The following is a 26,478-nucleotide window of genomic DNA, read 5'->3' as shown; positions in this document are numbered from 1 at the left end:
TGTTTGGTTGTACCCCGGCTTTCTGAGCAGAACTTGGGCAGCGGTGGCTGCCATCCTGAGAGGGTTAAGGGGCTGGTGCCCAGGTAGGTGGGCAGGTATGGCAGCAGGGTTGAAGCAAGCTCTTGCCCTTCTCGAAGGGCTGCCTATCCGAGGGAGGGAACCGGCGCTCTGTGGAGACACCACGCTTCCCGTGTGGTGTCTGTTTCCACGCGGGAGCTCTTAAAACGCGCCAGTGTCTCCCCTGGGTGTACTTCCATTTGCTGTTTTCTTTCCCCCAAGATCTGTTGGGGAGCGTTTTGCAGGGATTTTAAAGGTCAAGAAATTGTCTCTGTGTCCTGGATCTTGTCCCAGTTTTCTCAGGTGGGTTTTATTGCTCCCATTTTTAGGATGAGGAAACTGAGGTTCAGGAAGGTATAAATACTGAAGCCGGGATTCAACCCCAAGCCTGCTACTTCCCAAATCCCTCCCACCTCTGCTCCACGGCTCAGACGCTGTGAGAGTTGGATGCTGGTTTGTCAGCACGTATTGAGTGATGAGCCCAGGCTGGGCGCCAAGCCTCATTTTTTTTTTCTCTATTGTTTGCTTGTTATGGTTTTTAAACTGTTTTGTTGAAGTGAGGGGGACAGTACTTGTAGGAGGTTCAGGGGGGAGGGTCCTCTGTCTTATTCTCATGTGACTCTCTGAATTACAGCAGTGAGCCATGGGGAAGAAGCTCAAGTGTCGGAGCACCGCTGCCCTGAATTCAGATATGAGCCCAGCCTCCAAGTTGCTGTGTGATCTGTGTCGAGTCATCAGCCTCTCGGAGCCTCAGTTTCTGTATTTGTAAAATGGAACATGGACTCTTGCTTGGAAAGGACACTGAGGATTTGAGATGTGAAATATAAAATGTCAAGCATGTCTCCTGGTGTCAAGTCGGCCATTGATATTATTATCGTTGCTGTGTTTTAGCACATAGTGTTATACTTAGCTGTTGCTTCTTTTCTCTGCCTTATTTATCTTTGTGGTTCCTAAGTGTGCAGACCGAACCTTATTCACTTCGGCATCCCCAGCATCTAACACAGATCCTTGGTATGCGGTTGATGGGCACTGTTGCAGGGCACCTGAGCAAATGGATGAATGAACAAATAAGGCAGCCCGCGGGTTGTCAAAGCCGCTCTGGCCAGCTGTTGGAGGACTGTTTCCTGGAGTCTTATCCCCTCTTGTCAGATTCAGGCTAGGACAACGGTGTTGTGGTTCCATTGTTCCTAGATAGCACTTCCTATCTTAACGTCTCGGCTGGGGCAGCCCTGGACCACACCCTTCCCTGCTGGCCTATCACCCACCCCACTTGGACCCCGGCAGGCTCCCTCCCAGCCTGCCCAGATGAAAACTTCCCTGAAATGCTTGCAGCCCCTCAGTCACGACTGTTGTCAAAGGGGCCATTTCTTCCTCCAGAACCTTTCACATTCCAGGGAAGATCTGGAAAATGCTCAGTCAAGATGTTCTGCACGGGAACTTCTCTGGTGGCCCAGTGGTTGAGAGTCTGCCTTCCAATGCAGGGGAATGCAGGTTCGATCCCTGGTTGGAAAACTAAGATCCCACATCCCCCATGCTGCAACTAAAGTCTGAACACCTCAACAAAGAGCCACATGCTGTGACAAAGACCTAGTGCGGTGAGAGTGTCAAACATTTTTAAAAATGCTCTGCATGAGCCTGATTCTTCATGGCTCAACCTGCACCTTCCTGTCTTGCACCCCACTCTCCCCTCGTCTGAATGGTAGATCAGGTCAGTCTAGTTATCTGGTTATCCCTAGTCAACAATTGAAGAAACGGAGCTTCAAAAAGTTGGGACTGCTAGTAACACAGCTGGTTAGTGAGAGGACTTAAGACCATTACTAGCTCTCTGCATCTCACAGTGCTTTCACCACTGGTTCCCTCCCTGGTTTCATCAGGTACCCTCCTCTGTTCCCAGAAGAGCTTTGAGGGGTATGTCACAGTGTTAGGGACCCAGGCTCTCTCAATCTGTTAGCCCCAGGTCGCCTCCCACCACCCTGTGAGGTATATGGGGTCCAGGCATCGTCACACCTGCCCTTTGGGGGAGAAGCCCAGAGGGCTGAGTGCCTTCTGGAGGTGACACAGCTCCAAGCGTGGCACTTTCCCTTCCGTCAGGTTTCCCTTTCCTGCTGAATTTGACTCAGGTCATGGGTGTGTGTTAGTCACTCAGTGGTGTTCGACTCTTTGCAACTCCATGGACTGTAGCCCTCCAGGCTCCTCTATCCATGGGTTTCTCCAGGCAAGAAAGAATACTGGAGTGGGTTGCGGTTCCTTTCTCCAGGGGATCTTCCCAAACCAGGGATTGAACCTGGGTCTCCTGGATCGCAGACTGATTCTTTATTGTTTGAGCCTTGAGGGAAGCTCATAGGTCAGTTGTTCTCGAACAGGGTTTCCCTTGGAATTAACTGAGAAATTTAAAAATCTTGTTGCCAGGACCCAACCCCCAAAGATCCTGACTTAGGCACAGAGCCTGGGGAATCAGCATTCTAACATCTCCCCTGTGATTCTATGGTGCAGCAGCATCGAGAACCACTGTCTCAGGTCATCCTCTTACAGCGATGTAGGGAAATCTGACAGGATGCTGGCAAATTCCCAAACTCTATTTCAGACTGGGGTTCCAGCCCTCCTAAAGCAAACCATGCTTGTTTCGCTCAGATTCATCACCACTGTGTTTCAGACGAACTGTCAGTGCTGAAAGAGGATTGTAGGGGAACACAGGAGATGGAGTGGTCCCAAAGCTGCCATGTCTTGTGCCCTTATTGTGTCCTGAGCCCTGTGATAAGCACCTTATGTATATGAGCTCATCTAACTCACAATCCAGGTGCTAGCACTAAGAGGGCACTGCTGGTGTTACCTCATTTCACAGATGAGAAGACTGTATATGGACTAGATAAGCAAATTGCTCAAGCTGGCAGGGACAGAGCTGAGATTTGAAGACAGAGAGCTGGCTCCGGAGGCCACTGTTGTAGCCACTTTGTCTGTTGTTCTGCAGGCTGGATTACTGGTTCCCACGTGGCTGAGAATTTGTACTCACCAGCTGATCCTTCATGGTGATGCTGAGACCTAGATCTGATCTGTCACTCTGTTGCTCAGGAGCCTCTGTGAGTCTCCATAGCATCTGGTCATCTGGCAGAGGGGTGGGGAGGGAGGTGGCTGGCGGCGGGCGGCAGCAAACTCTTAGCACAGCCTGTGAGGGATCCCCTTTACAGCCTGAGTGCTGGCAGACAGTTCTTTCAGACTACACGTCACATGTGCTGTTAATACCATTTGAAAGTTTCCCCACTTTTCCCTGCCTGGTGAATTTCTGCTCTTCAGTACCTAGCTCAAATATCCTCTTCTCTCATCTATGCAGGACGAGTCAGTGATGCCTTTCTCTGCTCCCAGAGCTCCTGGTCCCTCCCTCCTGGCCCACGTGGCCCACGGCATTTCCCTCAGTGCCCTCAGAGCTCCCAGAGGGATGCGGCTTGGTCTTACTCATGGTTGTTCTTTCCTCAACATCTACCAGTGAATGGCCAGCCTCCCACATGAAAGATGACCTCCTTTACCTTAGCTTCCACTTTATTTCAGCCGTGAAGACGTATTCTCTTTGCCTCTGGATATTAGAAGATTTTTCTGTTTGTAATGGGTGCTTTCTTTCAGGGTACCTCGGGTTCCACGTTGCATAACTTGACACTGATTTACTGTATTTTCTTAGGCTGAGCAGTGATTTCAGAAGTGTTCTGAGGTCCCGTGGAAGATCTGCCTCTCTCCAGCCTTGGGTTCTCTGCATTCTCGAGCATCTCAGGGTCCAGAAGAAAAAGAAGAAAGCCTACCAGTTCTGGGAGCAGTTTGGATGAAGAGAGGTAGTGTCTTGTTTTGTGTTCCGCTTGATTCCTGAACTCGACTCCCACGAGCCAGTTAAGGCAGAGCCAGAAGAAATGGTGTCTTGGCGACCCAAGAGACACATTTGCTTGCTCATATGCTGTTGTGAGAATGATGGCACTTGCTCAACACGGAGTACAAAGACACTGTTAAGGGAGTCCCTGCCAGTCTCTGAACAGGGCAGGTACACCAGGGGCCATCCGCTGTCAGGGTGAAGAGCGAGACTTTCTTATGCCTACTGTGAAGGGGGCAGGGAAAGTCAGGCTTAAAGATGCTGGCTGAATTCTTAGAACTCATTCTGCACAAACACACGCATAGGTGCAGGTGACGTGAACAGCGTCTTCATCTCAACATTGCTTGAAATAGCAAACAGTGAGGCTGTTTTTATTTACTTATTTCTCTATATTTATTGGCATACAATGCCTAGCTTTTATTTTATTTTTAAAATCAATGCATAGTTGATTATAACACTATTAGTGACAGGTTTGCAACATAGTGATTCAAAGTTTTTATAGATTATACTCCGTTTATAGTAATTATAAAATGTTATCTATGTTCCGTGTAGGCTTGTCGATTATTTTATACTTAGTAGTTTATACCTCTTAGTCTCCTAACCCTGTCTTCAATGCCTGGTTTTTAATCAGATTACTGTCTATGTGAAGAAACAGAAGACTATGACCCAAATTTAGGGGGAAAAAAATTGTCAGTAGAAAGCAGATGGAACTGAGACTTTTGAGCTAAATTTACGCTTGCCTGATCAATTGATTTTATTATTGTTGTTGTTGTTATTATTATTAGGTTCACAGAAAAGTTGAGTGAAAGTATAGAGTTCCCGTATATCCTCTGTCCCCACATACAGCCTCCTTACCAGCAACATCCTGCACCAGAATGGTATATTTGTTACCGTTGACAAATCTACACTCACTAACATCATTATCAGCCAAGTTCATAGCTTGTATTAGCATTCAGTCTTGGGGTTGAACATTTTTTAACAACTGTGTAAGGCCATGTACCCACCATGGTAGTGTCATATGGCATGTTTTCACTTCCCTAAGAGTCCCCTGTGCTTCACCTATTCAGCTCCCACAATGAGACACAATTTACCTGCTCCTTAGTTGGGTATCGCTTGATTGCATCACAATACTTCCATACAGTGGAATACTGCTCCAGTATTCTTGCCTGGGAAATCCCACGGATGGAGGAGCCTGGCGCAGAGTCGGCCGGGACTGAGCAACTTCACTTTCGCTTTCTTACCGCTGTTAAAGGGAAGGGGTGGCTTTATGTCATGATATGGAACAGTCTTGAAGTTGTATTAACTGCTGTTGGCCTTAACAACGTTGATTTTTTTTAATTTACTTTTTATCTTGTTTTTAACTCTTTTGTTTTTATGTTGGAGTACAGCCAGTTAACAATGTTGTGTTAGTTTGTGGTGCACAGCAAAGCAGGCTCAGCCACACATATATATGCATCATTCTCTCTGCCCCAAGCTCCCCTCACATCCAGTTAACAAAGTTGACCTTAAAAAATGAAAAAAGAGGGCATGGCACAGCGTGCAGGCTGTGCTGATGGCCCCGGTAGCGCACATCCAGCACTCCCAAATCAGCTGCCTGGACTTCCTGCGTCTGCATTCACAACCTGTGGTTCCCAACTCTGCTGATCTGAGTCCCACAAGACAGACCCCTCCTTGAGGGCAGGATCTGTTCATTTGCAATGGTAATTAAATTATTGCCTGGACCAAGCCCAGATCCAGGCACACAGTAGCCTTTCCCTTAGTATCTGTGAATACCTGAATGATGAACACAGGGGGAGTTTTCTTTCCACAGTGCTCTCTGCCTCCTACTCCTCAAATACAGCAGCAGGAGTGGAAATGCTGGGTGTCCCTCCTCCTTCTCCTGGGTACCATCCCTGGCCTCCTCTCCCCTGCCTCAAGTTTCTATGCTCTGCCAGGCTTCTTTATTCCCCAGGTTACAGAGACTCGAAGGAGATGGGAGAGCAGCTTGAAACGGACCTTCCAGATGATATTGTGTAGCTGATACTGTCCATCGGGCTGATGTGACTTAATTGATTAATTTAGTTGTAACAGCCGAGCGACCCAGCAGCTGATCTGACAGCAGGCTGGTGAGCCAGACTGGACGGGTCTTATTCCATGAGCTGGCGTGGCTGCCTCTGTAACCTTGACTATGTTGCTTAACCTTGCTGAATCTCAGTTTCCTGACCTGTAAATGGAGGCTAAAAATGCTTCCCTTGAGGTTGTCATGAGGATTAAATGTGATCACATAAGTGAAAGTGCCCTTTGAGGAAAGAAGACGATGAAGGCGCCTACTGAGTCAGGAGAGAAGTGAGGCGGGCCTGCTGGTGTCCTCTGGGGCCTCATCCTTCCGGAGGAAGAAAATCCCGACTCCCCCAGTCAGATAGATTCTAATTTGGCTCTTAGTCTCTTATTCAGTGTGCTTCTCCCGGCTGCCCAGGGCTTTCAGCTTAAGCAAATAAATGATCCTGCTCCAGCGGGCTCTGTGTTCTGTGGCCAGCCATGTGTTTGAGCTTGATAGAGATTCTTATCCGGCCGGGTAATATTACACAGCAAGGGATGACATTTCTTATCAGGGGCCCTGTGGAATCAGAGATAGGAGCCCTTTCTTTTTACTGGCAGCCAGGCCTTCGTGTGCAGGGCTGGCAGGGAGGGTCCCAGGGCAGGCCAGGGCCCGGAGTGGGCAGCTTGGCTGGCAATGGCATCAGCTGGCCCTGCTTTCTTGAGACAGCTGCTCTCAATGGCCTGCCTTGACTAAAGAAGGCCACATGAGGTTTCTGCATGTGATAGAAGCAGGGCGGGGCCCTGAAGTGGGAATGAGGAAGGAGGAGAGGGATGCTGCTGCTGGACCAGCTTGGGGTGGAGGCATGTGTGGCGTCCTGCCCTTGTACAGAGAGGCAGGCGGCCTCCTGCTGCAGAGTCTTGGCTGTGGGAGTGATGGGGTCCTGGGTAACCTCCGTGACCCCACTTGAAGGCCTACCGGTGTGGATGCAATAGGCGTGGTGCTGCACAGGCTCCTGTGCCCTCAGGCTTCGGTTGTGGAGACACTGGCAGGCCCGATGGTAGGAAGGGAGCGAGATCAGAGTGTTTATTCCTTCGCTTCTCCCCTGCTGGGTCCCTGAGTGGTACAGGCAGGGTCTATACGTAAGGGCCTGCGTTAGCATCTTGATTCTGGGATGCATTCGCTGTATATTGGGCGAGTTGTTTACCTTGCTGCACCTCGGTCTCTTCATCCATTTTTCTTGCCATCTCTCATCACTTGCCTTCGGGTTCCATTGATCTCTGTGCCTGGGTTTGGCCCTGAGATACCAGGGGCAGGGGCACCGCTGGGTCACCCAGGGCCTGAGGCCAGAACGCCCAATGGATGGAGCTCCAGTGTAGACCAAGGCGGTTCGAACGACCACATGATTTGGGTACTGCAGCCTCTGTACGGGACACGTGCCCAGGGTTCTTCCTCTCCTGTTTTTTTTGAGGGGCGGGGGGAAGCCCTGTTCTCAAGGCATAATCTTATCCTCATCAGAAAGGGAAGGAGAAGTGGTTTCTCCCTCTCCCTGGACCCCTCTCTGGCCAGCAGTCCTGCCTCTGCTTCCTTCCTGTTGGCGCCACTTCCTGTTTCCTTCCATCGCCCTGCACCGCTGCCCTGCCTCCCGCCCCAGGTCTCATGTCAGCTGTGCTGTTTTCCATGCTCCTCCCCATGGCCAAGTCCAAATTCTGAAAGCACAGCTCCGACCCCATCCCTCTCCACTTGTAAAAATAGCCTGACCTCTCAGCGTGATGTTTAAAGCCCACCTGATTGTCACCCAACCCCTGTGCTTTGATCACGGTCACCCTTGTGTGGGGCATCAGTCACGGTAAGCAAGGTCTCATCCTTGTCTTTCGAGCTTACCAATGTCTTTCTTTGACTTTTATGACTTGTTTGCAGTCTTTCTTCTTTGGAAGCCTGAGGGGTTTGTGGGCTCCGGTCAGCGAAGGGCTAGGTTCAACCCCAGGTTTACCAGTGGCTGGCTCTGGGGCTGTGAGCAAGTCACTTCACCACCCTGAGCCTCAGCATCCTCAGCTGTGACATGGGCATCTCATTCCTGTGCCAGGGCTCTCGTGAGAAGAACCTGTCTGAAGGTGTCTGCTGGGGTCTGGCTCATGGCAGGTCCTCAGTAAGTGGGGACTCCCCGCTCTCTGATGGCCTGTCCCGCTCTCTGACGGCCTGTCCCACTCTATCCTAATGCACCTGAACCCAAGTTCCATCCCATCTTTAGCCTTCTCTCTGGGCTCTTCCACCCAGGAGTCATCTTCCTCTGTTGGAAGGTCTCTGACCTCCTCCTGTCTGGAGAGCAGGAACAGACCTCTTCTTTTTCTGCCCATGTCTGACTTACTGGCATGATGTGGACTCCTTTAGGGCATTGACTGGTGGTTATGGTTTGGCTTGGCCACGGGAATCATTGATTTAATGATTGAGAATTTGACACCAAGGGAATGGAAGAGGGTCATCTGTTCTCTCTTTGAATGTAATTCGACTGGTATATGGTATTGTTGGTATATGGTGTGGTGGTATTGTTCAGTTGCTCAGTTGAGTCTGACTCTTTGTGACCCCATGAACTTGGAGCATGCTAGGCTTCCCTGTCCTTCACTATGTCACAGAGTTTGCTCACATTCATATCCATTGAGTCAATAATGCCATCCAACCATCTCATCCTCTGTCATCCCCTTCTCCTCCTGCCCTCAGTCTTTCCTAGCATCAAAGTCTTTTCCAATGAGTCAGCTTTTCGCATCAGGTGGCCAAAGTTTTGGAGCTTCAGCTTCAGCATCAATCCTTCCAATGAATATTCAGGGTTCATTTCCTCAAGATTCTTCTCCAACACCACAGTTCTTTATGGTCCCACTCTCATATCCATACACAACTACTGGAAAACCGTAGTGTTGACTCTACAGCCCTTTGTGAACAAAATGATGGCTCTGCCTTTTAATTGAGTGTCTTAGAACAAAACAGATTTAATTATCTTACAGCTCTATAGGTTAGAATCCAAGGTGGGTTCTACCACCAGGGAACACAGTGCTGGTTCCTTCTGTGGGCTTCTCCAGCTTCTAAAGGCTGCCTGCATCCCTAGGCTTGTGGCCCCTTCCTCCATCTATGAAGCCAGCTGCATGTCCTCTTTCCATGCCTTTCTTCCTTTCTCACATCTTTCTCTTCTGGCTCCCTCTTCCATTTTTAAGGACACTGCAAATTATATTGGGCTCACAGAAACAATCCAGGGTGATCTCACTGTCTTAAGGTGAGCACTTTAGCCATTTATTTCCATCTGCATCCTGAATTCCCCTTTGCCATGTAACCCAATATAGTCACAAACTTCAGGGATTCAGGCATGGGCATCTTTGGAGGACCACTATTCTGCCTATCAGAGCATGTCTGAGAATAGAGTCTTGCATGCACTATATACTTGTATACACGTTGGTATTGATCAACCTTAGCTTCCTCAGCTATGAGATGAGTAGACGTCCCATCTGATGTCCGCACAGATCCTCAGAAAATCTTTGTTTTCCTGGACACATTGCCTCCAGGAGACACATTTCATCCCTCAGTCTTGGATGGACCGGAGGCTGTGAGGAAGGGGGTGAGGTCAGTTTCCTAGCTGGCTTTGGAACAGACCAAAGATTCTTTAGCATGATGACAGTGCTTCTGATTAATTATCGTAACGACGCTCCTTTGTTCTCACTATCAGACAGAGGAACCCCCTAGCACAGGGGACTGACCAACCGTCCAGCAGGGCTGGGATGGGCCAATCCAGAGGGGCCAGCCAGTATCTCCACATGACCAGCTGGTTCCGTCCTTCATTTGACAGATCCCTCTGATCTTGCTGCATACAATAGATTGCAGGCAAAAAGAAACTTCCTGGCCCGATTGATACCAATGTGAAGGAAGCAGCTGCCTTTGGTGGGGGCAAGGAAACAAAATCCAGTGACATTGATAACTTCTCACCAGCCTGCATTAATTGAGGAACTGCTGAGTGACTGTAAGACACGTCCAGTAGTGTGGGGCGGGGGGGTGTGAATTCCTACAAAGGTGAGTTAGAATCCAGCATGGGAGCAGAGTGGTATTACCAGTAGGAGGGAAAGAGCCTGGGTTTGGGAGTTCCTGGGGTTTGGAGGTTTCATCAGTGACTTTCTGTGTTACTATGAGGTCACCGACACCCTCTGTCCCTCGTTTGCTTATGGTGGTGAAGCAGAGTTCTCTGGCTTTATCCCTCCAAGTCAAAAGTAAATGCTATGGCAATGACCAGTGCTTAAGACGAAGCTAAAGAGAAGCATGAGAAGAGCTTGATAGTTCTTTGGACATCACCAAGCTTACCTGGGGAAATGAGGCCAGAGAGGTGAAGAGTGGTCTGAGATCACACAGTCAGTAGCGAGTACAGCCAGGCGCTGGAACCAGCCATGGTTTCCTCCCTCCTTTTAAGTGGACATTCATGCTGCCACCTTGTTCCTCTTACCTGTTGACTGAAGCAGATGGTCCATTTCAGCCATGCCTGCTGACCTTACACTCTAGTCTTATTTGCCAGCCAGTGGCTTTGCGGGGGCTGGTACCTTCTTGCTTTAGGCACCGCATGGTTCACTCTGAAGGGCTCTGACTGCCAGTGTCGTTCTTTTTGCTGACTGTGAGATTCATGATGGTAAATCATGACTGTGGGCCAGGAAAGTTGGGTTCAGGTTTGCAGGGCAAACTGATCCAGAGTGGGGAAAATGCAATTTGAGCGTTACTTTTCTGTATCAGCTTGGCTAGGCTATGGAGTGTGCGTGTGTGTGTGTGTGTGTGTGTGTGTGTGTGTGTGTGTGTGTACACACAGGCGGGAGACATTGACTCCAGCTCTCAATGGAGAAACAGCATAGAAGTACAGAAATGAGAGGAATTCGGGGCAGATGCCAGTGGTCACAGTCTCCACCCGGGAGCAAGGCGCCCGCTTCAGCCTCTCCTCCGCTTAGCCTCTTAGTTATCGGTCCCACGGTAGCGAGGGTGCACAGGGACTCTGCAATCAGTCTGCCTTGTTTCAAATCCTGCCTGTACCATGGACTGGTCTTGTAATCTTAGGCAAGTTTCATATTCTCTCCATGCCTCAGACTCTTCCTCAGGAAAATGGGCTATTAGTGCTAGAGTAGAGATGTTTGAGGATCAACTGAAATAGTAATCCTCAAACACATAATGTGTGTGTACCTATACCTGTGTATGCATGCATATGTATACACGTGTGTATCCACTTGCACATGTATGTAAGTGTGAATATGTGTATACAGGTTTGTATGTGTGCATGCATGTGTATATACACATGACTTTATACATATATATGTACACACGTATGTGGTTTTATGCATGTATACATGCCTGTACTGTGCTAAGTTGCTTCAGGACTGTAGCCCACCAGCCTCCTCTGTCCATGGGATTCTCTAGGCAAGAATACTGGAATGGGTTGCCATGCCCTCCTCCAGTGGATCTTCCCGACCTAGGGATTAAAGTCACAACTCTTATGTCTCCTGCATTGGCAGGAAGGTTCTTTACCACCAGCGCCATCTGGGAAACTCATATACATGTATATGTACACAGATCACGTGATTTTATGCATGTATACATGTATATGTCGGAGAAGACAATGGCACCCCACTCCAGTACTCTTGCCTGGAAAATCCCATGGGCGGAGGAGCCTGGTAGGCTGCAGTCCATGGGGTCGTGAAGAGTCGGACATGACTGAGCGACTTTGCTTTTCATTTTCATGCACTGGAGAAGGAAATGGCAACCTACTCCAGTGTTCTTGCCTGGAGAATCCCAGGGACGGGGCAGCCTGGTGGGCTGCCATCTATGGGGTCGCACAGAGTCGGACACAACTGAAGCGACTTAGCAACAGCAACTTAGCAACATGTATATGTAGATATGAAAACATATCGTGTGTAGGTGTATGTGTATATATGGTTATGTGTGTGTGTGTGTGTGTGTACACACAGGCGGGAGACATTGCCTCCATGCCTCAGACTCTTGGTTATGTATAACCATATATACACATATACATATATATACACATGTACATATATATATATACACACACACACACACACACATATATATATAACAGTGCAGAGTTCAAATGACTATTTCCCTGTTTATGTTTGTAGCCTGCAGAGGTGTCCCGGCCTGCCTTGCCCTGGGTCCAGTCCCAGAATTGTAAAACTGGTCCTGAGAGCTGGTGCCCAGCTGGGTCTTGAACCGAGGCCTTCTGAGGCCAACGCCTGGCTCTTCTGTACTGCGGGAGCGATTCCCAAGCCTGTCCTTGGAAAGTGTCAGAAGTATCCATGAGGCCTGGTAAAATACGGATTATTCACAGACTCCACCCCAGGCCTCCAGAGACCAAGAAGTAGACCCAGACTGGGAATATTTAACCAGTCGCCCTTGGTGACTTTGATGGAAACCCACCGTGTGCACTCTGCTCCTGGCTGGACTCCCAGCTGCCCCGTGCCACCTCCGATGGAGCCATCTTCACTCTCCAGTGAAGACGTGTCCCTTCTTCTTCCCCAAGAAAAGCCTAGTGCACTCTGCTCATGTACAACCGGGCTCTCAGAGGGACGCAGAGCACAGGGCCAGCCTCAAATTTGGATTTGCAGTCTAATTTAGTTTTCCCACATCACTGACAGAGACACGCTATCCTGGTCTCACCTTTCCCAGGCTGAGCTGAGGTCAGCCTTAGCTCTGGGTGGCCAGACCACCCCGGGCCTCCTTCCCTTTCATGATGAGCTGATTTTCTTCAAGATTCAGCTTCTGGGTGATAAGACCCCATTGCTTTCTGAGTCTCCCCCCAAATTAAAAAACAACTGCCATTTATTGAGCATCTATGCTATCTAAATGCATTGCTCTAAATAATTACCCTGCGGGAAAGATATTATTATCCTGAAGCTAGGAGATAATAAATAATCTACAAAAGGGCACAGAGCCCATGTTCAAAACCCTGTTCATCTATCTGGAAAGGCCTTTTTTTTCACTATCCCAGAGGTGAGTTACAGAAGATTTATTTTCAAGGCAATAGGTCCTAAATATTTCCCTTTAACATGTGAACAAAACCTCGCAGATAATTTTTTTCCCCTAATTTAACATTCACAGACTGTCCTTAGGATTCCAAACACATTCCAAAAGTCAGACGCTGCCCAAGTTGGAAGGCACACTAGGCGTGAGCTGGCTGGGGCCGCTGACTTGGAATCAGGCTGCTCACTGCCTTGCTCTGTTCAGTCTTTCAGTCGTAAACTTGTTTTCTTCCCCACACACTGGCATCCATCACGATTTAAATTCTAGGTTGTCAGTCCTCATAGGGAGGGGTTCAGATCTTGGCATTAAGCCCCCTCCATCATGTGTACAAAGCTATGTTATTATGGAGCCCTTAGCTGATCTTTGTGGCCACCTGGAGAGGTCACCCACTTTGCAGATGAGGAAAACAGAGGCCCTCATGGTAGAGACATCAGGCTAGTTTTAAGTCCAAATGCTAGTCTTATCACAGCTATTGGGACTCTTTCGGTTTTCTAGATCTTTAGGGCTGAGTTTGTGAGGTGTAATTGAGTCTGCATTCAAAGTATGGGAAAAGATCATTCCTGTTTTCATAAGCTGGAGGCCTCTCTGCAAATATCATAGAACATATGACCACTGACTGCACTGATGTGTTTACCTAACTAGCTTCCTCATGAAACAGGAGCTCTGTCTGCTTCATCCCCCTCCATCTCCCAGTGGGTAACCCAGGCTCATGGTGGACTCTTCCTAAGGATGCACCAGATAAATTACATGAAGAGTGATTCCTACCAATCAAACCACTTTGGGAGAATTGCACTCCTGTCTGGGCACCAGCTGTCCTTCATTTCTCATTACAAAGCACAAGATATCTTCTCCAGAAAAATACACAAACGCAGACAAACAAAGGGGAGAAGCTAAGAATACTTATCACTCAAAGGTGACTATTAAATGAACTAAAGCATATGCATGTGTGTGTGTGTGTGTGTGTGTATACTTGTAATAGTACAGCAGTCTACACATCAGCTCGTAAATAGCTATTGTACTAAACACATGATAAATATCTTCCCACACGTGCACTTCTGCTTCATCACCGTTTGACTCTTGGGACACCCAGCTTCACTGTTGTTCAGACATAAGTGGCAAAGCCCCTCCAGTGTTTCTTAAGCATCTGGGGCAGACACGTGAATTCAACTTTTGCACTGCTATGAACAGGGCTTCGGGCTTCCCCGGAGGCTCAGGGGTAAAGAATCCACCTGCAATGCAGGAACCACAGGAGACGTGAGTTCGATCCCTGGGTTGGGAAGATCCCCTGGAGGAGGGCATGGCAACCCACTCCAGTATTCTTGCCTGGAGAATCTCATGGACGGAAGAGCCTGGCCAGCTATAGTCCATAGGGTCACAGAGTCGGACATGACTGATGTGACTTAGCACACACACACATCAGTGCTTCAGTGAATATTCTCATCGCTAAATCTTTGCAACTGCAGTTTCCCATTTTATTAAGATGCATTCCCATAAAATACAATGACTGAAACAAGGACTCTTGAGGTTGTTTAACTTGTCACATTCTCCTTCAGGGCATTTGGATGTTTATTCTTCGGCCACCATGTGTGAGACCACCGTGTCCTGAGCCATCCACAGCAGGACCTTCTTCTCTCGGCACTTGGCACAGCACCAGTCACCTGGCTCAGCCCACGTGCCCCTTTCTCAGAGGCCCTCCCTCCCAGTGGATTGCGCCATGCTCTTCCTCCCTCCAGCCCGTGGTTTCTGCAGCACACATCTCCAACCAATGAAATCATGATTTGTGGCATTTGGAGCCGAGCCTGCGTGGATCTGGTTCCCTGTTGTGTCCTGGCAGCCGGCACGATGTTTTATTATGGTCAGAAGCAAAGGCTCGAGTCGGAAGGACCAGGTTTTACTGTGACCCTGCTGTTTTGCTCAGCAAAATCTTCAATCTCAGCTGAGTTACCGCGTGACCCACCTTGCGCAAAGATGGTGAGGTTTAAATGAGACACGGCGTGTAGCTTAGTATTGGGTCTTTTGTGAGCGGTTCTTTCACTTGGCCTGATGGTCTCAAGGTTCATCCACGTCATCTCTTCTCTTCTATCTGTACGTAATTCCTTGTGATGCCCAGTGTTCCATTGTGTGGATATATATATAAACATTTTGCTCATTGGTCAGTTGATGGACACTGAGTCTGTCCATTTTTGAGTTATTATGAATAATGCTGCTCTGATGTACAAGGTTCTGGTGGATGTAGGTGTTCATCTTTCTTGAGTTTGTATACCTAAGCGGGGAGTTTCTGGGTCATACCGTGTCTCTCTGGGTAACCTTTTGAGGAACTGCCAGATTGTTTTCCGAAGCACCTGTATGCAACAGTTTTTCGTTCCCACCAGACCTGCCTCTTCTTGCTCATCATTCATGCTCAACTTTAAACGTCGTATGATTTCTTTTATATGAATTTTTGGAGCACACAGAGTTAATTGGTGGTGCTAGAAATCAGTGCCATGGTTGCCTCTGGGAACAGGGCAGAGGGTGTTTTCTGGGTGAGGGAGATGTTTTGTGTCTTGGTGGTTTAGTGTGTTTGGTATGTGCATTTGTCAGAACTCATCAAACTGTTCCTTTCAGATCTGGACATTTCACTGAGTGTTAATTATGCCTAAATTGAAAAAAAACCTAAAGTAAAAATGGGGGAAAAAACCAACTAGATGGAGGGGGAAAAAGAAAAAAATACACAAATTATCTCATGACCTGACTTACCTTACCCACCTTCTCCTGGACAGAGGGCCTGTGCCTAGCAGGCAAGGCCAAGTGTAAAGGACTCTTAATGGATGTGATTAACTATGTCTCAATAGGGAGCCTCGTTAACATCAGCAGGTGGGGGTGGGGAGGTGGGGTGAGGGGTGATGAGAGGTTATTTTTCACTCTCCCAACTAGGGGATGGCAAGAAGTGAGGGGGGGAGTGGCGTTTGGAGAGCTGTTCCCTGCGGTAGGTGAACGGGGCAGCCAGAGAGCCCGACTCAAGCTCTTTTGCATAAGACAGCTGCAATTCCCTGGCGTTAAAATACTTTTAATTTTTTGGATCATTTTCTTGGTTGCTGCAAAAACCTATGCTCCATTTCCATCCACAGGGAGGAAGAAACCAAACTGATTTGCTGGGTTTTTTTTTTGTTTGTTTGTTTGTTTGTTTCTTTTTGGTATGTTCTCTAAGGCTGCATCATTCAGCAAAACAAAGGATTTAGACAGAACACTCTTTAATCCTTCCTAAATGCATTTGTGGCTGATGAACAGACAATAGGAAGCAAGCAACAGAGAAATGAAAGGCTTTATCTCTCCCTCTTAGAATCTGCAAAGAAATATGGATTGACCTAAATGCACAGAAGATTAGGATTGGATAGGCATTACTAATTACCCATGGAAAAAATCAGCATTGTAACATTGTTGATAAAATTGCAAAAATCATATCATTTTATTTGTAGGCTAGAAAAAAATATGTATTTGATGGAAAGAAAAAACTAGAAGTATAAACAAACACCACCGTTATTTGGGGGGAGAGATGTGATTACTTGCTTTTTTTTTTTTTGTACTGCTTATCTGTTAATTATTTTTTCCCAATGACCACATATTATTTGTGAATTAAATTGTTAAGGAATTACTTTTAGTTTTCTCACTGACTAGAGAGATCAGTTTCCTCTCTCTAAAATAGATCCTCTTTTTCCCTCTCCGCCATGCTTACAGCTTAAGATTTTTAAGGCAGCACTGCATAAAGTATTGAACATGAACTCTGGGGTTAGCCAGGTCGGAGTTCAGTCTTACAGGATGGTGGCTAAGTCACACATCTTTTCTGTGTCTTGGTTTTCTTCATCACGAGAATGGAACTGATAGTACTCTCCCCGGTCAATTGATGTGAAACATACATGGGAAAATCCCAACATAGTACTTGGTCCTTCCTATCTGCTCACTCCTTTGCCAACCCTTGATAGCCTAGCATCTTCCTGATGCCTTGGAAACTAGCATTCCGCATTATAATCCAGATGACCTCTGACAACTGGGCTACATCTCTAATTACTGCAGGAACTTGCAGACACCTGCAAATAACATCTGGGGTGTGTATATGTTCATGCATGGGCTTCCCTGGTGGTTCAGTGGTAGAGAATCCACCTGCCAATGCAGGATACAGGAGTTCGATCCTTGGGTTGGAAAGATCGACCCTGGAGAAGGACATGGCACTCATTCTAGTATTCTTGCCTGGAAAATCCCATGGTCAGAGGAGCCTGGTGGGCTACATAGTCCACGGGGTCACAAAAGAGTCAGACATGACTTATCAACTGAACAACAACCACATGTTCATGCTCACATGCAAGCATGTATATAAAAACTGGTACATATGGCTTGGCATTAAACAAAACCTCCCTCTCCATGGATGAGCTAAGACCGCTCGCTGCTGGAGCTCGTATCTGTCACCAATCAAAGGCAGCACCAATTGCAGCAAACATCTGGGTGCCAGCACTATATATATGTCCTTTTGTAGTATCAGTCCCCGGTAGCGGTGGTTTCGGTCTTCAAGTCTCACACTCCATATGTTTGAAACGTTCTCTTCCCGCAAACGAAAGCGGATGTAGACCCAGGCCATGTGAGTGTGAGTATCCCCCTCAGGAAGGGGCTTGGCACTGGGTGAGTCAGGGTTTTGCAAAGCGTGTTTACACGCAGAATGCACGTGGGCAGAAGCAGTGTGCACACATGCAAAGCAGGAGCCACTGAGCTGTCATCTCTGTTTCACCTCTCCTTCTTTGGGCCCTTTATAACCCTGCTTCGTCCTCCAGAATTGGCTACCCTAGGTTCTTTTCTCAGCTGCTTTTTATGGCAGTGGTTTTCAAACTTTAGTTTGCAAATGATCACCTGAGAATCTTGCTAAAATACAGATTCCTAGGCTCCTCCACCCAATTTTCTGATTCAGTGGCTGGTAAGGGGAGGAGGGAGTTAATGCCCGGAAACGGGCATTTTCACCAAACACCTAAGATAAGTCCTTTTGACTAGGAAGGCTCTACCAGCAGAGTGCCTGGGACCTCTCAGAATTCTGGGGCCCCACAAGCAAGTTAGAAAACTTATATGTTGGTACAATGACTAGTCTCAAAATATGAAAACGAAACTGCAAAACTGAAATAACATTACGTGTTAATATGTAACTTTATAGCAACTTATCGAGTTCTACTCAGCTTTTGCAGTTATATGGGAATTTTTTTTTCGGGGGGATCTGGGTAGGTTTAATATATTTGACAAAATGTATGCTAGGCCCTCAAAAGCCATGAAAAAGCTCCAGCCCCATCGACATCGCTCTCCAAAGTGTAACCCTAGGTGATTTCTTATTCCTAGCATTTTTATTCTTGAAGGACCCTTAGAAATGTTCGTCTTCACTGGTCAGGTTTTATCACCAGGGAGACTGAAGCCTAGGAGAAGAATGACGCAGCCATGGTCACATAGCAAGTTTCTTGAATTATCCAAACCAGAGCCAGCCTTCACAACTCACATGCGTGTGTACAAGTGTGCATGAACTTGTGACATCTCCTGGGGGTCTCTTCCTCCTGTCTCTTTCACTGTGGCCTCTCTTCCCTTCGTTCTTGTCCTCAGGCCAGTCTGATGCCCAGTCCCGAGCCCTGAAGGGAGGGGAGGAAGGGAGCGAGAGTCTCAAGGCTGAAACTGCTAACAAGAGACATTACACATGGTAAGGCCAGTCTTCAGCATAATCCCCACAGAGGAAGAAGGGCTTCATCACTCCCTGAAGCTGAGGCATGAGGAAGAGCTGGCAGACTTCCCTTAACCCCCATGAGCGACTCTATGCTGGGTATCCTATGCAGCGGGAGCAGCTGTATAAACCTGACTCAGCCCCAGCCCTCGGGGGACTTCTATTCATTCTTTCATCCATTCATTCCCCAGATAACCTGCTGAGCACCCTGCCCGGTGCCGGCACTCTGAACAAGGCAGATGTGGGGCTTCGATCCTAGTTGGAGAGACAGGCAGTTAGCAAGGTGACGGATCCACATATGCGCCAAACATTTCAGCAAGACATTTTCTTTTAGGAAGATAATAAAAGAAGCTAATGAGAAGGGGGTGACAGGTCAGATCTCTGCCTGGCAGCTCCTGTCGCCCTGGATGGATCGGTAGGGGGCTGCCAGGAGCCTCAATCGGCAGAAAATTCTGTGGTCCCACCTGGGGTCACAGCGACAGTGTGCGGGAGGGTGACGGCGGCCATGCTGGCAGATGGGAAGGGAAGGTCGGGTCCCCTGTGTCTCAGTCCCTGCTGTGACTTCTGTGGGGGTTACTCTAAATAACTGGGTTCTTTCCCTTGTCCTCCCTGAGGGCTACCCCAGGCCCGTCCCCCCAAAACTTTTCTCATCAGCTACACGGCGATCCATGGTCCTCACCCGCTCTTTCCCAGAACTGGTTCCTCTGCCTGGCTTTCAAGGTCCTCAAAATTCTGGCCCCAACACACCCTCCCAGGACTCCCTGACCTTTTCTTTCTGTTCCAGCCTCCACTGGCTCTTCACCGACCCCTAATATGCAGCGCCCCTCCCCCATCCAGCTCCTCCCCCACTCCCCTACCCTGTGACCCTCCTTCCCATCTGGGTTCTCAGAGGACTTCCCTTTGCAGCCCACAGGGACCTGCTTTCTTGCACCCAAACCATATGGTACCCACACACCATCCATCTTCCACTGTCTTGTCTTATTATCTCTCACTCCCTTCCCCCATGGTTATCTGAAATTCCTCATGTCAAAGCTTTGACTCCCTACCTACGTTCAACAGTCAAAGAATGGCCTTGGTGTTGCAGTTCCTCACCCCAGTGTCTTGGCAGTAACAAGCACTTGAGAAATAAGTGCTTGAAGAATTGGATTGGTGGTGCAGGGGTCGGGAGTAGAAGGGGAGAAGCCAGAGCAAGACCATCTAAGGACCTCTCCCTCTGTCCTCGCTCTCCCCTCTCCCAGACCAGACTCTCCTGCCGTGGCTGGCACAGTCCAAATGTTTCTGTCCACTCCCTGAAATGCTGAGCTTCTAACCGAAAGGTCATTGTTGAAGCAGTCCAGCTCAAGCCATCTCTGTTACAGACCCTGGGACCAGAGAAGCACAGGCTGTCTGGGCAGGGTGGGAACAGGCATCGAATCAGCTCTCAGAGGCAAGGGGATTCTTCCCAGGGGAACTGATGATGAAGCTGGGCCAGGAAGGAAGTGTGGGAATTAGCCTGATTCGAGGGCAGAGGAGTGCTCCACGGACTTCCCAGTCTGCAAAGAAGCCTGCGTGCTGGGGAGATGGAGTCAGGGGTGAGCAGGAGCCACCAGGGAGGCTAAAAAAATTCTAAAGAATGCCCAGAACCCCAGAGCCAGAGTGCATAGCACTCCAGCTCTTACGGTCACTCCTCAAGTTCCCTCCACCCCTCCAGTGTGTGCAGACATTTTATGATGGAGTCACATTCTCAGTGGTTGTAGGACTTTTACTTTTTAAGATTTTTTAAAATGTGGACCATTTTTAAAATCTTTGTTGAATTTGCCACAGTATTGCTTATTTTTTTGGGGAGGGTGGTTTTTTAGCCAGGATGCATGTGGGATCTTAACTCCCTGACCAGGGAGTTAAGTGACCCACACACCCTCCCATGCCTTGGAGGGTGAAGTCTCAGCCACTGGACTGCCATGGAAATCCCAGATGTAGGGCTTTTTAAAGTGCAGTTTTTCATGCAAATGTTTCCATTTGTATCCCTCTGTTTTTCCTTCTTTCCTGGGTGACCTTGGGCTGCCGCTCCTCTGCCCCAACTTTCACACCATCCCCTCAACCCACCTGAGTGAGGGCGGTCCCTTTATGTGGAGACAGATCTCCTAAGGCAGACAGATCTCATAAAAGGAAATACAGAGCATCAGTGAAGCTGGGAGGGAAAGTAAGGCTCACCAGAACAGTGTGACTGTGGCGACCCACCACCTGTAAGTCACCAGTCAGTCAGTTAGTTCAGTTGCTCAGTTGTGTCCGACTCTTTGTGACCCCATGGACTGCAGCATGCCAGGCTTCCCTGTCCATCACCAACTCCTGGAGCTTACTCAAACTCATGTCCATTGAGTCAGTGATGCCATCCAGCCATCTCATCCTCTGTCATCCCCTTCTCCTCCCGCCTTCAATCTTTCCCAGCATCAGGGTCTTTTCAAATGAGTTAGTTCTTCGCACCAAGTGGCCAAAGTATTGGAGTTTCAGCTTCAGCATCAGTCCTTCTAATGAATATTCAGGACTGATTTCCTTTAGGATTGGCTGGTTGGATCTCCTTGCAGTCCAAGGGACTCTCAAGAGTCTTCTCCAACACCACAGTTCAAAAGCAAGTCACCAAGAGTTAGACTAACAGGATTTGAAATTTATTCTAAGAATTTTGGGGGAAACTGGCATGTGCTTCCGTGGTTTGTGGCAGCTTATATTGTTCTTTGGGGAAAACCAGTTGCCAGGAGTTATCAAAGCATCACTTCGACCTTGTGTCCCAGTTTGGGGAATGTATTTCAAAGACATGTTCCAGGAGGAGAGAAGGCGGTGGTGTGCAGGAAGGGATTTTGTACAGCCAGACACACTTAGGGGCAAAACTGGAAACAAAATGGTGCTGGGGGGGTATACATGGTATTTCTGGGCCACCAGATCTTTCCCAGAAGTCTGAGGGATCACGGTGGAGAAGAGGGGACCACCTTAAGGGCAGCAACGGCAGTCTGAGATGTGGCAGTCACATACAGCATCGTGTCTTTCCTGTGATTGGGGAAGTTATATAGATAGAGCAGCTCTTCTCTAGGAGATTCTCAGACTCCCACTCCTGCCAGTGTGTTTGCCGTGTTCTGTTCTGATCAGGTATCTGTTTCTCATTTTGACAAACAGGATTCTGTTATAGGTCTCCCTCTGTTTTCCTTTTTACTCAGAGCCGTCTTCTTTTTTTAGCTCCACTCCTGCTGGCCTGTGCGTGCTGAGCTCATGTGAGGGGCAGTGTCCACCCTCCCCTGACTGCAGGCCCTGCCTTATTTACTTCCTTCATCCCTGCTGACACACTTCAGGGAGAAGCCCAGCCAAGTTCTGTGCCCGCATGGCCTGTGGGAGAATCTCTCTGATACGGACCCAGGGCTGGGGGCGGGTGGGGTGGGGGTGAGTCACTGTGCTGCTCATTTCATTTCACAAGCACCGCCAGATTGTTTTCCAGAATGACTACCTGTTTGTGCTTCCACTGCTGGTGCTCAGGGGTTTCTGTTTCCCCATGTTTCCCTCATCCCCCTGACTCCCGCTCCCGCCTGCCCCAGCACCTGGTGTGTGGTCAGGTGTGTCAAAAAGAGGCATTTGATAGCTCAGCTCATCAGGGTACTGGGTTCGCTTCTCTGAGCCGCCCTTTTCTGCTGCAGTCGGCACCTGGTCATGACAGCATCCAGAGCAGGAAGCATGGCAGGCAGGATGAGGGGGGTCTTCTTAGGGCAAACTATCTGTTTTCTGTTAGGAAGAAGAATTCCCCAGAAATCCCTAGTCTACTTCCCCTTGTGTCTTATTGGCCAGCTGGGGCCAGTTTGTCCTCCTAAGCCAGCCTCTGACAGAGATTAGAGGATGGCCCTTTCCGTGGGTGTTGCTGCCTGCCCAGGACCCGAACAGAACGGAGCGTGTCCGCCCGAGGATGGAGAGAGCAGCGGACAATCACCCCGCTGTCCATAGAGGTTGCCACGCCAGGGCTCTAATTGCACCAGTTTTTTGAGATCACTTTGCCTCTTCCGTTTGAGGGATCTTCCCCGCCCCCCCCAAATCTGTGTGATGAACCATTTGTGGAGAATCTCAGAAGCACATGTCTGTTGCCTTGGGGGTTAGAACTGTTGGTTCTGGAATCTGATGGTTCTTCCCACCAGGTGAATCGCAGACCCGGTCCCCTCCCCACCGTCCTGAGGCTGCCCCTACGTAGATTTCCATGTGAGCTCCCCACGAGAGAGTTCAGCACAGAGATTCACGGGCACGGCGCCCCTGTTCCTGCCTGTGCCTAGACTCCAAGGCAGAATGCCAGCTGGGGACAGGTGGGGAGGACACCTGTCCAGGAATAGTACCACAGCAGGCAGCAGCTTCCCCTTCCCACCCCCCGCCGCCATCAACCATGTGCCTGCTGTAGTAATCCTGTGTTTTTGCCTAACCAAAGACATTAACTTCTAATCATTAACTTCTGTAACCTACTGAGCCCTTACTCTGGGCCAGGCAGCCCAGTAAGCATGTTATTTTTTATGATCTCATAACACAACCTCTGACAACCTCGTGAGAGCATTTGCGTGTGACGGTTGAAGCACAGGCTCCCATCAGACCGCCCATGGAACTCCAGGACTGACGCTTAATAGCTGTGTGAGCTTGGGCAGATGACTTAACCTTTCTGGGCCTCAGCTTTCTCCTGTGTACGCCAAGAACAATAATGGACGGTTACGAGCACTCAGTGAGCTGGTAAAGTGCTTAGAATAACGCTGGCTCAGAGTACGCACATCGTTCACACTTGATAAATAGTTGTTGTTGTTGCCGTTTTTAAAAAATGAAGAAACCAGAGGCTCAAGAGATCCACTTACCAAACGTTGACAGCTGCAAGTACCAGGGACGCAACCCAAGAGTTCGTGATGTGAGAGCTGGCCTCTCATCCAATCAGCTAGACATCATCAGTAGTAGCCACGTGCCTCAAGGAGCAACGCCATCCTTGCTGTTCTTATCAACAGAATAAGTGCTCAGCTGAAGACTCAGTGATACTTTTTATGAAGAAATTACTTCCAGCCACCAACCATAAAGACAGAGTGTCATGTGTCCAGCACCAGGCAATGTGTGGGTCTTTTGTGAAGGTGGCTGGGACACTGGAACATGGAAGAAAGGGTGTGCCCGGGGACAGCAAAAGTACAGCATTTAATTCCCGATCTCGCCACTGACCTCACTGGGCCTCAGTCCTCATCTTTAGCTTCAGGTTTCTATTGTTCCTCCCAGTAAGGATTTACGAAGCACCTTTTAAGCTGAGCACGGCCAGTACTGCTTATTCTGCAATTAGGATGTTCCACGTTACCTTACATTTTGTTTCTTAGCTCAGTTCACACTCACACATTCACACAAAGTATAAGCGCTGTATCCCCGGACTCCACTTGAGTCCCTGGAGATCTCTGGAAACCAGGACTTACACATCTTCTGGGAGAGATCTTACCTTGCCTCACTGAGCCAAGTGGGCTGGAGTCAGGACCCTCTGGCATTTTTAGAGAAGAGGGTGTCTCTAGAGAGGAGGGTGTATCTGTGAGCTTGGGGACAAATAAACAAGGTAGTGCTCTGCCACGTGGGACATTCCCTGCTTGAATTTCTCCAGATTTCTGAGCATTTTCAGACACAGGTATGCTGGGACCAAGTGCTCAGCCTCAACGAAGGATTACAGGCTAAGTGATGTGACTTTAAGCAAAAAAAACAACCTGAGAGGACTTTTAAACTTAACCCTACACAACAAGTGACTCAGTTATCTATTATTTTCAGTTATTTTCTTTTAAATTGAATGTCCCTTCCTCCCTTTCCTTTCCTTTTTTTCCCTTCTCTCTTCCCTTCCCTCCCCTCCTTGGAATACATTCACACCAATGAAAATTCAGATGGTCCAGAAGGACATGCAGTAAAAGTAAAGTGTCCACCGCAGGTTCCACTTCTCCAGGTAACAAATCTTCCTCCCGGAAGGCAGTCACTCTCAGAAGATTCCCGTTTGTCATTCTGGAGATGGTTTGTGCACATACAAGCACGATCCGAGTATGTATAGTGTTTCTTTCTTGACTGGATGTGGCCGTGTCTTACAGCAGAGGCCCCGTGATCTGTGGTTCATTCCACCCTCCCAAGGCCTCCACTCCCATTTGCTTGTTACCAGCTGTTTTCATCTTCTTTTCCATGCTCAAGGTCTATTTCCAGGCGTGTGTGATGACTCAGGGACATTTGTGATGACATGGCTCTGGACCCCGGAGTGGCCCAGCCAGGCTGATGGAGAATGCCCTGGTTTCAGGAGGGCCTGGGATCTGCCCCGATTTCCCCCCTGCTGACAGGAAGCAGGAAGACTGGACGGCAATCCAGGACAGGATCCAGAAGTGGTTCCCACCACAGGTGGTCCTCTGGGGAGCCCACTTCTCCCCCTTAAAGGACACTTTGTCTTGACTCAGGGCACCGAGTGCAGAATCACACACCTGAGAGGTGGCTGGGGCTATTGTTTCTCGAATGTGAGCCATGCATAAACTTCTAGGAGCCCTTGTTAAATGCAGATGCTGTGTCACTTAAGCCAAGTGGAGCTGATATTCTGCACCAATGATGAACTCCCAAGTGATGGTGATGCTACTGGACCACGGCTGACCCATTCTGAGTAGCGAGGAAACACCCGATGCTCCTTCTCGCCTTTCTCCTCGACACACACTCCCCATCTATGGAGCGCTAGGTCACTTACACACGGATTCCGGCTCCATCACCCGTCAGCAGTTTAATGTACATTGACAACAGTCTGTCTTCCTCACCATCCAGTGAGGTGCACCAGCATAATCCTTTTTTGCTTTCTTTTTCTTTTTTTAACTTTTTAGATGAGAAAACTGCTCCTCAGAGATGTTAAACAACTTGGCAGAGGTCACACAGCTAGTAAGTGACAAAGACAAAAGTTCAAGGGTGAAGGTCGTTCCCAGTCATTGCAGCCCCCCATGAGCCCATAGATGAATGTGGTCCTCCTAGAATGGGACACTCTGCACTTAATGAACAGATTCGGATGGTGAGTGTCAGTTTCTTTTCTCTCCCCTTCTTTATCTCCGAGATTTTGATTCTGGCTGCTTCTTTCCAGGAGACTAGCAGACATTTCATGTGGTGGGTGGTCCCCACAGTAACACTGACCCAGAGAGAAGTGAGTCCTTTTGCCTGGTGGCTAGAAGACACATGAAACTGGAAAAAGGAACCTAGAATATTACCACATTTAACTCACATTGGAGAGGACACCTTCCCTCTCATCCTCTCTTCCAAAACACCCAATAGCTTTTACTGGTCATGTGGTCCTTGCTGTGCATGCCTGCTTAGTCACTCAGTTGTGTCTGACTCTTTGTGACCCCATGGACTATAGCCCACAAAGCTCAGTCCATGGGATTCTCCAGGCAAGAATACTGGAGTGAATTGCCATTTCCTTCTCCAGGGGATCTTCCCGACCCAGCGATTGAACCCCTGTCTCCTGCATTGGCAGATGGATTCTTTATCATCTGAACCACTTGGGAAGCCCATGGTCACTGCTGAACTATCCTCATTTAATGCAGTTTGGACAGAATAGTTGGTCCAGAAATTTTCTTTCCAATTAAACTTCCTTGTTGAACCGCCTTGGTTTTGAAAGGATAAGGGTGACTAATTATATAGCAGTTGCTACGGGAGATATTTGCACTCAATTTCAGCTCTTAGGTGATTCAGATCAAACGCTTTCTCTTTTCCTCCCTGGAGCTATGTGCCACCATCTTCCTCTCACACAGCAGGCTTCTCATGAGTTATTTTTGGAGTTTC

At 48.5% G+C, this 26,478-nt stretch overlaps 1 non-coding gene across 45 annotated transcripts in view; it reads left to right on the top strand.

Moving 5' to 3' along the window:
- Positions 1-26,478, top strand: part of LOC109568581 (uncharacterized) — a 252,126-nt gene that overhangs the window by 194,189 nt on the left and 31,459 nt on the right. For 43 of the 45 annotated variants that reach the window (XR_011570534.1, XR_011570532.1, XR_011570526.1 and 40 more), the window contains 3 exons: positions 3,728-3,875; positions 14,525-14,942; positions 25,530-25,711. This is a non-coding gene — a transcript (uncharacterized protein). Of the gene's footprint in view, positions 1-691; positions 1,653-3,727; positions 3,876-12,070; positions 13,885-14,524; positions 14,943-25,529; positions 25,712-26,478 lie in introns of all 45 variants that reach the window. The other 2 variants (XR_011570510.1, XR_011570493.1) reach the window with 2 other exon arrangements.

This window comes from Bos indicus, chromosome 14, assembly GCF_029378745.1.
Source record: "Bos indicus isolate NIAB-ARS_2022 breed Sahiwal x Tharparkar chromosome 14, NIAB-ARS_B.indTharparkar_mat_pri_1.0, whole genome shotgun sequence".
Classification (NCBI taxonomy): domain Eukaryota; kingdom Metazoa; phylum Chordata; class Mammalia; order Artiodactyla; family Bovidae; genus Bos; species Bos indicus.
This window is presented reverse-complemented; position numbering and strand designations above follow the sequence as displayed.